Source organism: Colius striatus, chromosome W, assembly GCF_028858725.1.
Source record: "Colius striatus isolate bColStr4 chromosome W, bColStr4.1.hap1, whole genome shotgun sequence".
NCBI classification, from domain to species: domain Eukaryota; kingdom Metazoa; phylum Chordata; class Aves; order Coliiformes; family Coliidae; genus Colius; species Colius striatus.
In genome coordinates this window covers 25,808,709-25,823,399 of record NC_084789.1, presented here as the reverse complement: position 1 = coordinate 25,823,399, position 14,691 = coordinate 25,808,709, and the positions used below count along the sequence as shown (strand labels likewise).

Sequence of the window (14,691 nt, the reverse complement as noted above, 5' to 3'; positions counted from 1 at the left end):
GAAAAGGTTGCACCTGTATCCACCAAAAATGTGACCTCTTTTTCTCCCAGCTTAATTGTAACCAGAGGCTCAGCTGGATTCACCTGTGGTCCCCGTCAATCTGCATACTCTCCCAAGACCATCAATTTAGCTTCTTGACCAGCTAATTTAGGGCATTCATTTTTCTAGTGTCCTTCTTCCCTGCAAAAGGCACATTGATTAGTTCCAAGGGGGGGTTCTGACAACTTGTCCTCTTCCTCTTCCTCTCATCCCTCCTTTCATAGAGCTTTATCCCTGTTCTTGTCCTTGGTTTGAAAATTCAGGGGTCCTACTCACTACTGCAAGTAATTGTCTTTGTTTTCTTAGCTCATTTTCTTTATCTCTTTTGTTATAAACTTTCCAGGCTACTTCCACTAATGTGTCCAAATTTCGTATATCTGTTCCTTCCAACTTTTGGAGTTTTTTTCTAATGTCCTCCTGTGATTGTCCCAGAAATATTAAGTCTAATTGTGCCTTAGTTTCTTCAGCTTCAGGTTGCAAGTCTATATATTTATGAACCACTTCCTTCAGCCTTTCTAAAAATGCTGTTGGGGATTTTTCTTCTCCTGTCTAACATCATATAATTTAGACCAATTTATGGTTTTGGGCATGGCATTTTGGACCCCATATAAAATCCACTGTTGGTACCTTTTCAGTTTCTGCATATGATCATCCCTATTCGGATCCCATTGTGGGTCCCCCGTAGGGAAATTCTGGTCTATAGTGCCATCTACTGTCCGAGTACGGACATCTGCCCACATTCAAGCAGTTCTCAAAACTATCTGTTTTTCACTGGAATCCATAAGAGTATCTAAAATCACCTGTATACCCTCGCAATCAGGATTTTGATTTTTCATTATCATTCGCATTATTCTCCCCACTTTATGAGGATCCTCTCTATAGGGACCAGCCGATTCTTTCCATATTATTAGATCTGAGGGAGAGAAAGGTACTTTTACATACAGTGGTCCTTGTTGCCCAACTCCCTGTCTTAAGGGGGCTATTAACCGTCTCCCCTCCCGTGTTTTTAGAGGAGTTATCAAATGAGTACGCTGTCTCGTTCTCCTGGTGGAGACAAATCCAAATCTGATCCCTCCTCCTCTCTTGATCTACTACTATTTGGGCGGGGACTTAAATCCTCAGGTCCTAGTGCCAGTCGCCCTGCTGGGCTATCAGCCTCAGAATCAAATGATGATGGAATAAAAAAAAATAACCTGATAAATAAAATAAACATAATCTGATATATGTTGCTAGGAGGGGTGCAGACTGGCAAGAAGGGATGAGTTCTCAGTACTTCCACTGATGTTTCTGTTTCCTGAATGCAGTTTCAGACCTTTCTTCAACTTCTTTATCATGCTGTCCTGGTTTAGGCCCATCAGGGAAAAAAGACCATGATTAGCCTCAAGTACCAAAGACCTGAGGATTGCCAAAGAGCAGGGAGAGCTTAATTGCCACTTAAGGTTCAGGACAAGACAGACCAGGCTACTCAGTTTGGGGAAGAAAACAGAAAATAATTTAATGCAACACCAACTAAAGCATAACCAGAAACCCCCAAAACATAACAACCATAACACAACGGAGAGTGGTACAACAGTGAAGAGTCCGACCAGCCCTTTAAGACCACCTTCTCCCCACTCCTCCCCTGTTCCCGGGCTCAGAGTCCATGGGGTACCTCGCACACACACGGCAGCCCTGCACGGGCTGCTCCGACGTGCATTTATCCCAAAAGCTACAGCTTCTTTCTATCACTTGTGTGGGTCTGCTGTGCGGCGTGTAGGCTCTCCAGCACGGCCTGTGCCATGGCCGCCTCCCCACACAGTCCCTCGCCCATCTGGGTGCACTCATATGGAGCTGCTGATGGCTCTCAGTCCTGCCATGGCCCTCCATGGGTTGCAGGGGTACAGCCTGCATTCTCGCCACGGCTTGTAGTAGGGTCTCTGGTCTGGTGCTCCTCCTTCCTTCCTCCTTCTCTGACTGTGGGGTCCACGTGGTCGCCTCCATCTTGTATCACTCTTACACCTCCTGCCAGAACTTCAAATTCCCATCTCTAAATAGTGATCGCAGAGGCATCAGATTGGTCCAGCCAGGGCAGAGATGGGTCTGAAACCAGGAGCCGGGGGAGAGTCCAAAAACTCTTTACTGGCTCTTCGCTGCAAGCCCCTCGCCCTGTTACAAAGTAAAAGCTGCTCCTTGCATGACATCCACCTCTCACATCTGCGAATCACTTATTCAAGAAAACATAAGAAAATCTGTACCACCTTCAAAAATCACCACACAGTAACTAAGATCAAACACTTCCCCGTGAAAATAAATAAATGACATACACATAATACAATAAATACAATGCACATATTCAACATCAACAGCAGAATCCGTCCCTAAACACAACGTAGCCTCACCCAGTCGTCTGTTTTGTCCATTGCCACTCCCAATTCACCATCCTTATCTGTTGTAGCAGTGCAAGCTATATTCATTCAAAGATGTAGAGAATCTAGGTAATGCATGTGCAGAGACATACACAGGCAATGTAGTACAACCAATAGAGATGACTCAAAGCTACCCTTCCTTTGCTAGCTACTTCCTTATATGCACCTGTTTCCGCTTTGACAGGAGGCCTGTGGCTAGTGGGGTTTCACAGGGATTGGTTCTGGGGCCAGTCTTGTTCAACATCTTCATCAACGACCTCGACAAGTGGACAGAGTGTACCCTCAGCAAGTTTGCTGATGACACCAAACTGGGAGGACTGGATGATTCACCAGAAGGCTGTGCTGCCATTCAGCAGGATCTTGACTGGCTTGAGAGATGGGCAGAGAGGAATCTCATGAGACTCGACAAGGACAAGTGCAGAGTCCTGCATCTGGGAAGGAAAAACCCCATGCACCAGTACAGGCTGGGGATTGACCTGCTGGAGAGCAGCTCTGCAGAAAGAGACCTGGGAATCCTAGATGATAATAAACTAAACATGAGCCAGTAATGTGCCCTTGTGGCCAAGAAGGCCAATGGCATCCTGGGATACATCAAGAAGAGTGTGGTCAGTGGGTTGAGGGAGGTTCTCCTACCCCTCTACTCTGCCCTGGTGAGGCCTCATCTGGAGTACTGTGTCCAGTTCTGGGCTCCCCAGCTCAAGAGGGACAGGGAAGTGCTGGAGAGAGTCCAGCGCAGAGCCACCAAGATGATCAGGGGGCTGGAGCATCTTCCTTATAAGGAAAGGCTGTGGGAACTGGGGCTGTTTAGTCCAGAAAAGAGGAGACAGAGGAGGGATTCCATTAATATTTATAAATATCTAAATAGTGGATGTCAGCGGGTTGGGGCATCTCTTTTTTGTATGGTATCTGGTGACAGGACGAGGGGTAATGGGATGAAGCTGGAACACAAAAAGTTCCATTTAAACATGCGAAAAAACTATTTCACTGTGAGGGTGACGGAGGACTGGAACAGGCTGCCCAGGGAGGTTGTGCAGTCTCCTTCCTTGGAGGTTTTTTAAGACCCGTCTGGACATGTTATTTTGTGACCTGATATAGGTGGACCTGCTTCTGCAGGGGGATTGGACTAGATGATCTCTAAAGATCCCTTCAAGTCCTACCATTCTATGATTCTATGATTCTATGATCTGTTTTTCTCACCTGTATTGAAGAAAAAAATGCAACAGAAACAAGTTGTCATGGTTTGACATGACAGCCTTTTCTGATAAGGGGGAAGGGGCTGTAAAGATGGCTTCTGTGAGTAGTTGCTCAAAACTCTCCCCAGCTCTGAGCCAGACCCACTTCTGGGGCTGAGCCAATTAGACACCTCCACGATCACTTTTTAAGAAGAAGCCGGAAGGGGAGGCTTCTTCCTCCTTCTTCTTCCTGTTTCCTCTTTCTTCTGTTCCTTCTTCTTCTGGCTAGTGTTGGTGCAAGGAGTAAGAACAGTGAGAGAAACCATCATGCAGATTCCAAGGTCAGTGAAGAAAGAGAGGAGGAGGTGTGCTGGAGCAGAGACTCTCCTGCATTCTATGGAGAGGACTGGTGAAACTGAGATTTATATTCATTTCTTTAAAGACCCTGCATCAGCAGTAGAGACTCATTTTGATAATGACCCCGTATCAGGGGCAGAGACTCATTTTGCTAAAGCTGACCGCAGACCAGGGGCAGCGATTCACTTCATTAAAGGCCCCGAGCCAGGGACAGTGACTATGGCCAGAGGAGGCCGTGTCCCGAGGAAGGGACTCAATATTCACAGAAGCTGTAACTGTGGGGAGGAACCCACAAGAAAGCAGCTCATTAAACTTATGTTCAGAAGAGGCTATGTCCCGAGGGAGGGTCCCTGTATCTGCAGAAACTGCAACTGTGGTGAAGAACCCATGCCAAAGAAGTTTAAGGACTATGTCCCGGGGGAGGGACCCCCATATCAGAGCAGGGGAAGAATGCAAGGAGTTGTCCTCATCTGAGAAGAAAGAAGCGGCAGAGCCCATCTCTGAGAGACCGACCACATCCCCCATTCCCATTCCCCCTGAGGTGTTGAGGGGGGAGGAGGTAGAGATATTGGGAGCAGTGAGTTGGGCCCATGAAGAAAGGAGGGATGGGGGAGGGAGATCTTAAAGTGCTGGTTGTAATTTTCTCATCATTCTACTCCCGTTTTGATTTTATTCTGTTCTGTTTCTTGTAGAATAAACTTTCCTATTTTCTTCTCTAAGTCGAGTACTGGAGTCTGTTTTCCCCAGAATCATAATTGGCAGTGAGCCCTCCCTGCCCTTGTCTTAATCCACAACAACCTTGCTTATCTTTTTCCTCCCATTTCGCTGGGGCCTCTGCCATCCTAACAAGGGTGGGAGTGAATGGGGGCACCGTGCAAGAGACTGTCGTGGTGCTGCTGTGCTAGCTGGGCCAAACCACGACACAAGTTATTAAAGCAATATATTTTTCTGAAGAATTACATTAGGCTCAACAGCATCATTTAAAAGCTGAAAAATGAACCATAAGAATTTTATATCAGATGCTGCAGTGGAGGTTAAAAAAAAAAAAAATCAGTACCACTGCATTTCCAACTATATGGTATATGAATAAATTCTGCAATGGAATATGATTCTTTAGGTAATTCATCTTCTTCCTATTTTCTGTTAAGAAATGAAGTTTCTACAAGGCCGCAAGAGCCAACTACAAATGTAGCCTTGGTTGATGACTCTGCTAATACAGGTTTTCCAACTTCAGCTGCATAAAGACAATTAAAATGAACTTTTATTTACAAAAAATTTAAAATTTTGATTCCAAATAAAACATGCTAACACAGATTTCACTATTTGTTCCAAATATTCAGGAATAGGTTCAGACTTTAAAATGACCAAAATTACCATTTCCATCTTTGGGAACTAAAGCTTCTTCTCCTGTGTTAGATATCTGACTGTTTTTCCGAAGTCCAGATTGCTTCCTGCAACAGTTCTCAGGGACTTTTGTGTGGACCATCCCTGGAGATATTATGGGATTCTTCAGTGAGCGTGTGGATTCAGTCTCTGCTTGCTCAAAGAAAATATATTTCACAGGAAGGAGATGGGTTAATCCAAGAGTGATTACTTGTTCAATATCCATACTGGCCATTCTAAAAAAGACAAATAAAAATGTAAATTCATGGAACATACAATTTGTTTGTTTATAACAACATTTTGGCATCCCTTTACTTTAGAAAGGGTAATAGTGTGATCATCACATACAGTTACTGAAATTCCTGTCAAAAGACATTTCTAGCAGGACATTCAAGTATGCTAGGTTATGGTAGGATAGAGAAATAATTATTTCTCTTAAGAATTTTAAGATTTCATTAACTATTTTCTAAATCTTAGTTAAAAAACAGTCCCAGTAAGAGAAATTACTCAAAAATCTTCACTATTTAACAGTTACATCAAATTGATTTAACATCTATCTCCCAGCAATAAAGTGGAAAGTTTCAATTATCATCTTCTACCAATAATGACTACTATGATGCAAGTCAAACTACTAGGAAGAAAAAAACCTAAGAGACAGTTCTGTGTTTTCACAAGTAACATGGAACCACAGCTGCCACTAACTTCAGTTGAGTTGAAGGAAAAACAGTGATGACATGGATTTTGCACTTGTATGTGAATGGTCAGAAGCTCTAGAGCAGTCAGAAAATTTATTTTACAGTGCAGTCAGAAAGGTGTTAGTGCTAGTGGGAAAAGACAGCGTTATGATGCACACAGGACAGCTGGCTCCTGATCATGTTCTTATTACATCAAGGAGATTGAACAAATACCATAATATTGAAATACTTCTTATAAAATTACATCTCCAATTCCAAGAAATCCTCAATGGTCAGACCTGAAAATTTACAAGTGTTGTACCCTAGGACCATAGCTTGGCAGCACTGAAGACCCTAATTAAGGAAATACACTTCTCTCGTGTAAAATCACCTACCGAGAAAGGTAGAACTGCCATAATGAATCATTAGGTTCAATTCTCTTTGGTGCATTCTCATCCAATCCCATTGCATTTTCTACAGTACTGTTTTGAGCATTTGGTTCCACTATCTAGCGACTGTGGGCATGAACAAGAACCAAACCCAGTGACTGTATTAAAAACACAAAACAAATATTATTTTTTCAACTGTGACTAGGTATCTAATCTACCAAGATTAAATTTTGGGGATTTTTTTTTGATTGTTTGTTTGTTTTGTTTCCCATGACTCAAAATTCTAAAGTTAAAGGCTGATTTTCCATACCTCTCATCAACACCATTTCTGACCTATCATAACACTCATAGCTTTGAACCTGTCCCACCACATCCTTCCTCTTAGCTCAAGTAATAAGCAGAGGAAGTTGAAGGCACTGTAGAGATAAGAGGGAAAGAATTAGTACACATTGAAGACAGGAATGTTTTGCACAGAAATGGCATACGCAGGAAGACAGTAGATGTAGATACAGGGGATGTTATTAAAAATTACTATGGTAATCTAGACTAATGGGATGAAGAATACAAGTCTATAGAAAATGAAAAAGTTTTATTCTTTGCACCCGGACACTTTACAGATTGCATAGCTACATATGAAAAAAAAGCCACAAACCATAATAATTTTGACCCTCTGTGTTACAGAATTTGGTTTATTTTCTTCTTCCAGAACACAAGCAAAATGGCTAAGCTGCCATATAGGATGCCCTTCACAACTCTGTCTCTCAAAAGCTGCAAAAATAACAAAACTTTAAAATAGGTCCTATTTAGTACACATTAGAATAACCAACAAGTGAGTTTCAACACTGTATTTTATTTGATCATTAAGAAACTACCAACAAAATTCACCTACAGTCTACTGTTTAGCCTATGTTAGACTTAGTGAAAAACCCTGGACAGCCATTAATTTAAACCAGAATTTGTTTACTCTGCCTTAGATCAGATGTCATACTACTGAGTATGACTCATTTACAGCAATATTAAGTTATTGTCCATCAGCTGATCCACCATAACTCTTTCTGTGCATTCTCTCTGTTCACCTTGAAAGACAAACATGCTTGTGTATACCTCAGTGAAGAAATGCATAGCCTACAAGAAGCACAGGGTCTGAATACTAAGCTTGATATTATCTTAAAGTTGGTCTTACCTCTAATACCAAGTACACACAAGCTGGAAAGGTCATAAAGACAAAGTAGTTGGCAAGAACAGACAGGCAAAGCAGCACGTAATTTCAAGTTGTCGTACATCTACATATTAAAAAAGGATTTAAACATCTGAATATGCATCAGGTTTTCTATATACTTGAAGAAGCGTTGCAGAAGAAAGTAGTCATTAAATTGATACTGCAGACCTATAGAGGGAACTGTCTAGATTAATGAAAAACAAGCATATAAAGACCTAGTCATTTTGTATTATATTATTCCAAGCACAATATACCAGCCAGCAACTAAGTAGCTAAGCTGCTTGCTCACACCACACCCCCAGTGGGATGGGGAGGAGAATCAGGAAAAAAAAAAAAAGTAAAACTCATGGGTTGAGATAAGAACAGTTTAATAACTTAAAGACATAAAACAGAAGTCAAATATGTCATGGCATCTCAAGTTTAACAACTGTGCAGCAACTTCTTCCCCTTCTCAAATATGTTATTCACAGAGGCGTTAACTCTATCACTAATTGGCTAGGCCTGGGTCAGGTGCAGGATTCAGCTTAGAATTGACTGGCCCTAATCCTATGAGCTACAGGGGAAGCTTCTGGCAACTCTGTTTAAAGAAGCCACTCCTGTAGCCCCCCCCCCGCTACCAAAAAAACTGGCCCAGGCAAAAAACACTACAACAATGTTTTAGCATATAACTGCGTGTTACATTGTATTTTTTGTCACAATTATTACGCTCAGTTACCATGTACAGTATTTTGTAGGTATTGTCATGGTTTAGCGAGGAGTCGCTTTTGCTTAGTAACAGAGGGAGCAGGTTGCAGTGAAGACCCAGTAAAGAGTTCTCGAACTTTAACCCAGCTCTTGGGTTTAGACCTGCATCCGGCCCAGCTGGGGCCAATCTGGCACCTCTGCGATCACTATTTAAGGACGGGAATTTGAAGTGCTGGGGAGGAGGTGTAAGAGTGGTACAAGGTGGAGGTGACCATGTGGACCCCACAGTCAGAGAAGGAGGAAGGAAGAAGGAGCACCAGACCAGAGACCCCTCTGCAAGCTGTGACGAGAACACAGGCTGTACCCCTGCAACACATGGAGGGTAATGGCAGGACTGAGAGCCACCAGCAGCTCCAGGTGAGTGCGCCCAGACAGGCAAGAGACTGTATGAGGAGGCGGCCATAGCGCAGGCCGTGCTAGACTCACACGAGAGGCAGAGTGCAGCTGCAGCCTTTGGGATGAACGGACATTGGAGAGGCCTGTGCAGGGCTGCTGGGTGTGTGAGGTACCCCGTGGAGGACCCCAGCTGCCCTGAGGAGAGGCAAATGGCAGAAACCATCAAGAACAGACTGACTGAAACCCCCATTCCCTGCCCTTTAGGAATTCTCAAGTCTGCAATACTTGAGTCTAATTGTGGTCTTTTGTCCTTTGATGGGCCTAAACCATGACAGGTATAAATTAATTTCACTAAAAATACTTTTATTTCAGAACTTGAATATTAGGAAATGACCATCCTAATGTATGATGGACAAGATATAGTGTCAATCCTACGTGATGTGCTGTGTTAATTGCATTAGAGCACAAATATGTATCTATCTACACATATGCCATGTTTGATCTGTTAAAAATTTTTGTCTAGAAAATATGAGGTTTTTTATATATCGGCATTATAACATTACATTTCTATTTATATACTGCTCCTGAGACCTAAAGATTATTTTTTCCCCTCATCAAAAAGTGGAAAACTTCAGTCTAGAAACCTTAGCATCCTTAATAGAGCTATAATGTTGCTATTTAAAGTTCTAAACCTATAGAGTACTCATATACACAATTAACTTGGCTCCCGTGATCATGCACTCTAATTTTACAGTGTTATTATTTACTTGAAACTGATCTAAATAAAAGACAATACAGAATATGGATTCAATCTGATCCTTTTTGTATATCACCAATACAGTATTCACCTGTGTGCCTCTCCACCTGGATTATTCCTCCTTGAATATTATATTCAAAAGCTCCATTGCAAAAACCAACCAAACAAAAAACACGAACAAACAAAACATCAATCAAAAATCCCTCATCTGTGAATTGGAACTGAATGCAGATTTGGCTAATGTACTTGCTCTTGAAAGATCAATCAGAAGCAGGAAGAATGGTAAGGCTTCGTTGAAAAAGATGGGAAAAGGTAAAATTCAATGTTTATTGTACAGGAAAAAAGTTCTAAGAAGAAATTCAGAATAACAATTTATTACTTACTTTAAACCTGTCAATTCTTTATCCAAGAAGTGTACTCAAAACAAAACTTGAGAGGATGGTGAAGAGGCCAGCAATACCTTAAGAAAAAGGAAAATTCTTTTATATTTACATTGGGAGAGAAATGAAGAAAAAAAAACAAAAGGAAGAAAGAAACACTATGCCTTTAGATCAGTCCTGAAGCAAACACATGGCAATTCTCATATCTTAAGAATGCATAAATAGCAGATGAGATACAAACTAATAAGGATTTTTTTACAGATATTTGAATCTAAAATTTGAATCTAAAATTTATACTGTGTTCAAAGTAAGGCTGTGAGAAATAAAAATCACAAATCTTCTCAGTTATCAGCAAAACTGAAAACTGGCTTAAACAGCTCTATATTTTTAGTGTTTCACACAATAAGCAATTATTTCAATAATTGCATTTCCAGTGTTTATATAATCCTACAGAATCTCTCTTAAAAAAAGAATTGCACCTTGATCTATGCAGACCATTTATTCCGCTGTCTAGCAAGGAATTAAAACAACCCTGTTCTGTATATAAGTATTAAAACTCTTCTATTTATTACCAATTTATATATCAAAGAAAACTCAAACAATTAAAATGTATGCAGCAAATAAAAAAAATAAATTAGATACAGTACCTAAAATGTATTTTGACCCAAGCTGCCTTAGGTTCTGAAACTGGAAATATATATAAAGGATTGCTATACAGCGTGTGATTGTCCGGATGATGATGTTACTGCTCAGAACATCCTGTTTGAAATACAAAGTTATTTTGTTATCTTTTACATTAAATAGTAACTTCTTGTTAAATTTCAGTAACAAAAAAAATCCATTGTGAAGCTGCACTAAAAATGAAGCTTTGGAATAAAATAAGTATCACTGCTAGTCTATCTTAAATAGATTATTTCAAACAATATGAACATCAAATGCTTGCTCAGTAGCTACCATGCCATTGAAAGTTAGGCTTAATGAAAACTTTCTGTAGGTGCATTACTGCTTGCATGCAGCTTTAATATCCAGCATGGGAACAGAAGGCAATAAAAAAGTTTCTGTATAGCTACTTTTCTCCTAATACATCGCAACCTACAGAATCTTATTCTACAGAAAATCCTACATCTACAGATTAACAGTAAGTACTATAACATGAATTTAAATCCTTACTTATTCAAGTTTGGGGCACTCATAATTCCAGCCACATATCATCCCCAGTGAACATCTTCATAGACATCATGCAGATAATGAGAGTCACTGTTCCCACAATGACTTCCCATGGATGAGAGGCTACAAAAAAGCCATGCATTTGAAAAAGTCTGGAAAATATTTTCAAGATAGCTTTTCTATATTTTGCAAGCCTTCAACAAAAGAATATTTCATGTAAGCACATATGAGTTCAGGGAAAAATTACTGCAAGTCATCTCTCAGAAAAAAAGAGTCAACCTAAAATCAACCAACCCCCAAAAAAACACAAACCCAAACAAACTAAAACCAGTTAAGTATTAGATGAGTAAGGAAACTCATCTTACCCTTTCAGCTTTCCATGTAAATCACATTCGTTTCTAATCTTCTGAAGTACCATATGATCTGCTCCTGCCTTCTCAATCTTTTTTTTAATACACATCTCCTTCATTTGTTAAAAAAAATCTTACTAACATGACTCCACCACTTCAATGACATCTCTTAGTCTCTTCCTGTCACACAATTTTAATAATACCATATTGACGCCAACTTATTGTTTTTACCATCTCTCTATGTAAGCACTCACTAAATTCTGTTATTTCTACTCACTCTTCCTATAAAAAAAAAATTAACTTTATTTTAACTATATAAATTACCAACAAACCATTGTTGGTAATGTTCAACTTCAACAGCAGGAATTACAATGTTATCTTCCTCTGACTGTGTCTTCTCTACTTTCTGTTCAATATTCTTCAGTGATTCAAGTTAATCACATTTAAAACAGTTCTTCCTTCATCTGAAACACATGAATCCTCCTCACATACAGTATTCTGCAACATTTCTCTTGTATCCATAACTAATTCCCAGGTTACTGATGCATTTGATCAACCCCTTTGATTCAAAGAGATAATATTCAACAGAAACTCTCACTTCTCTTTAACATAATTCAGAACGTGGATATTCCATACAAAAATTGCATCAAGGATAAGTTCATCAAGGATATTTACTCATGAAATATAGATAGGAAAAAAATGCCATAAAACACTCTCTTCAGTCATAAAATCATAGAATGGAAGAGGTTGGAAAGGACCTTTAGAGATCATCTAGTCCAATCCCGCTGCCAAAGCGTGTCCCAACTAGATGAGGTCACACAGGAACATGTCCAGGCAGGTCTTGAAGACCTCCAGAGAAGGAGACTTCATACTCTCCCTGAGCAGTCTGTGCCAGTTCTCCATCATCCTCACAGGAATATAGTTTTTTCTTATATTTAAATGGAACTCTGTGATCCAGCTTCTTTCCATTACCCTTTGTCCTGTTGCTAGATACCACAGAAAAAAGAGATGCCCCAACCTCCTGACATCCACCATTTAAATATTTCTAAATTTTAATGAGATCCCCCCCACAGTCTTCTCTTATCTAGACTAAACAGTCCCAGTTCCCACAGCCTTTCCTCATAAGGAAGATGCTCCAGTCCCCTGATCATCTTGGTGGCCCTGTGCTGGACTCTCTTCAGAAGTTCTCTGTCCCTCTTGAGCTGGGGAGCCCAGAACTGGACACAGCACTCCAGATAAGGCCTCACCAGGGCAGAGTAGAGGGGGAGAAGAACCTCCCTCGACCTGCTGGCCACACTTTTTTCAATGCATCCCAGGATGCCATTGGCTTTCTTGGCCACGAGGGCACATTGCTGGTTCATGTCCAGTTTATTATCAACCAGCACTCCCAGGTCTCTTTCTGCAGAGCTGCTCTCCAGCAGGTCAATCCCCAGCCTGTACTGGTGCATGGGGTTGTTCCTTCCAAGATGCAGGACTCTGCACTTGTCCTTGTTGAACCTCATGAGGTTTCTCTCTGCCCAACTCTCAAGCCAGTCAAGATCCTGCTGAATAGCAGCACAGCCTTCAGTCCTCTCAGTTTGGTGTCATCAGCAAACTTGCTGAGGGTACACTCTGTCCACTCATCCAGGTCGTTTGACGAAGATGTTGAACAAGACTGGCCCCAAAACTGACCCCTGTGGAACTCCACTGGCCACAGGCCTCCAACTCGATTCTGTGCCATTGATTACCACTCTCTGGGCTCTGTCATTCTGATAGTTCTTGATCCACCGCACCATCCACTCATCCAAGCCATACTGCCTGAGCTTTCTGATGAGGATGTTGTGGGAGAGAGTGACAAAAGCTTTGCTGAAGTTAAGGTAGATGTCATCCGCTGCTCTCCCCTCATCTAGCCAGCCTGTTATGCACTCATAGAAGGCTATCAGGTTGGTCAAACAGGTTTCCCCTTGGTGAATCCATGTTGACTCCCCCTGATAAACATATTTTCCTTCATATGTTTGGTGACTACTGTGGGTACGAATATTGGATCAGCTAGAAATTTCTTTAATAAAGGTGATACAGCTGGCAAATCACTTCCAATTATCAGAAACAGGTGCTGCAGGTTACTCAATTGAGCCCTGGGTAATCACATGGGTGGAGACAACATACATAAGGAAGAGGAGGGCAAGCAAGGGGTGGCTTTGAGTCAACCTTATTGGTTGTACTATGTTGCCTGTGTGCTTCTTTGTGTGTGCATTCCTTGTTTCTTTATATCTTTGCATGAGCATCATTTGTGCCATAACAACAGACTACATTCATAGTATCATTTCAGCTGGAAGAGACCTTCAAGATCATCAAGTCCAGTCTTTGTCCTAGCCCTATCTTCCACTAGACCATTTCCCAAGGTGAAACATCCAACTGTCTCTTAAACATCTCCAGGGACGGTGACTCCACCACCTCCCTGGGCAGGCTGTTCCAATGCCTGACAACCCTTTCAGTAAAGAAATTCCTCCTAATATCCAGCCTGATGTCGCGAAGTTTGCGGCTCTTAGCCTAGGATCCGACTCTCAGCTGGGTAGGAAGAAATCCAGTCCTACTCAATGTGAGTGATAGCAGAAATCTTCACTTTATTGAAAGCAGGCTCTAACTTATATACACTACAGGCTTCAAGCTAGCTCAGCAACAGCAGCTGATAGGTTACATTTTCATGTTCATTCTACTTGCGGTTTCTGCGATAAGCAAACTCCCTCATTTTTTCACATCTTGTTTTTCCTCAAAGTTGTTTACCACCTTTAGCCAAGAACAGCCCGACCTTGAGGGAATAGAAAGCGGCCTGCTGTCTACGTGACAGCAACTGCTTTAACCATGTCTCTGACTCTGGTCTTGATTGTGCAGAAAATCCATATAGCTAGAGCCCAGGCTGCCTTGCCCCAACGGGCCTAGCATTGTACTCCGGGATCCATGTCCATGCTCCCTTAACCATTCCTCCACAATTCCCCCGTTTGTTTTCACACGATCAAGACTGAGTCAGTCAATTTATGCACTGCCTTCGTAATACAACTATATATTATTCTAAACATTATAAGCAAAGGAAAATAATCAACACCCACCTTAACCCTTCTTTGATTAACATAGCCAACCAAGGTGACAACCTCCTAAACGCTGATTGAAGCCAATCATCAAAAGGGTTATAACCCACCATAATATTCTTAGCATGAGCCTTTAAATATGTCAAAGCTTTGTGAATAGATTCACTATGATCAGAAAGATTAAAACAACACATGCCTTCAAAATCTTCACAACCATGACTATGAACTAAAAGTAAAAATCTATAGCAGGTCTG

General features: G+C 41.2%; 1 pseudogene; it reads right to left on the bottom strand.

Moving 5' to 3' along the window:
* Nucleotides 1-4,949: 4,949 nt before the first annotated feature.
* Nucleotides 4,950-14,691, bottom strand: part of LOC133628653 (3-hydroxy-3-methylglutaryl-coenzyme A reductase-like) — a 32,726-nt pseudogene continuing 22,984 nt past the window's right edge.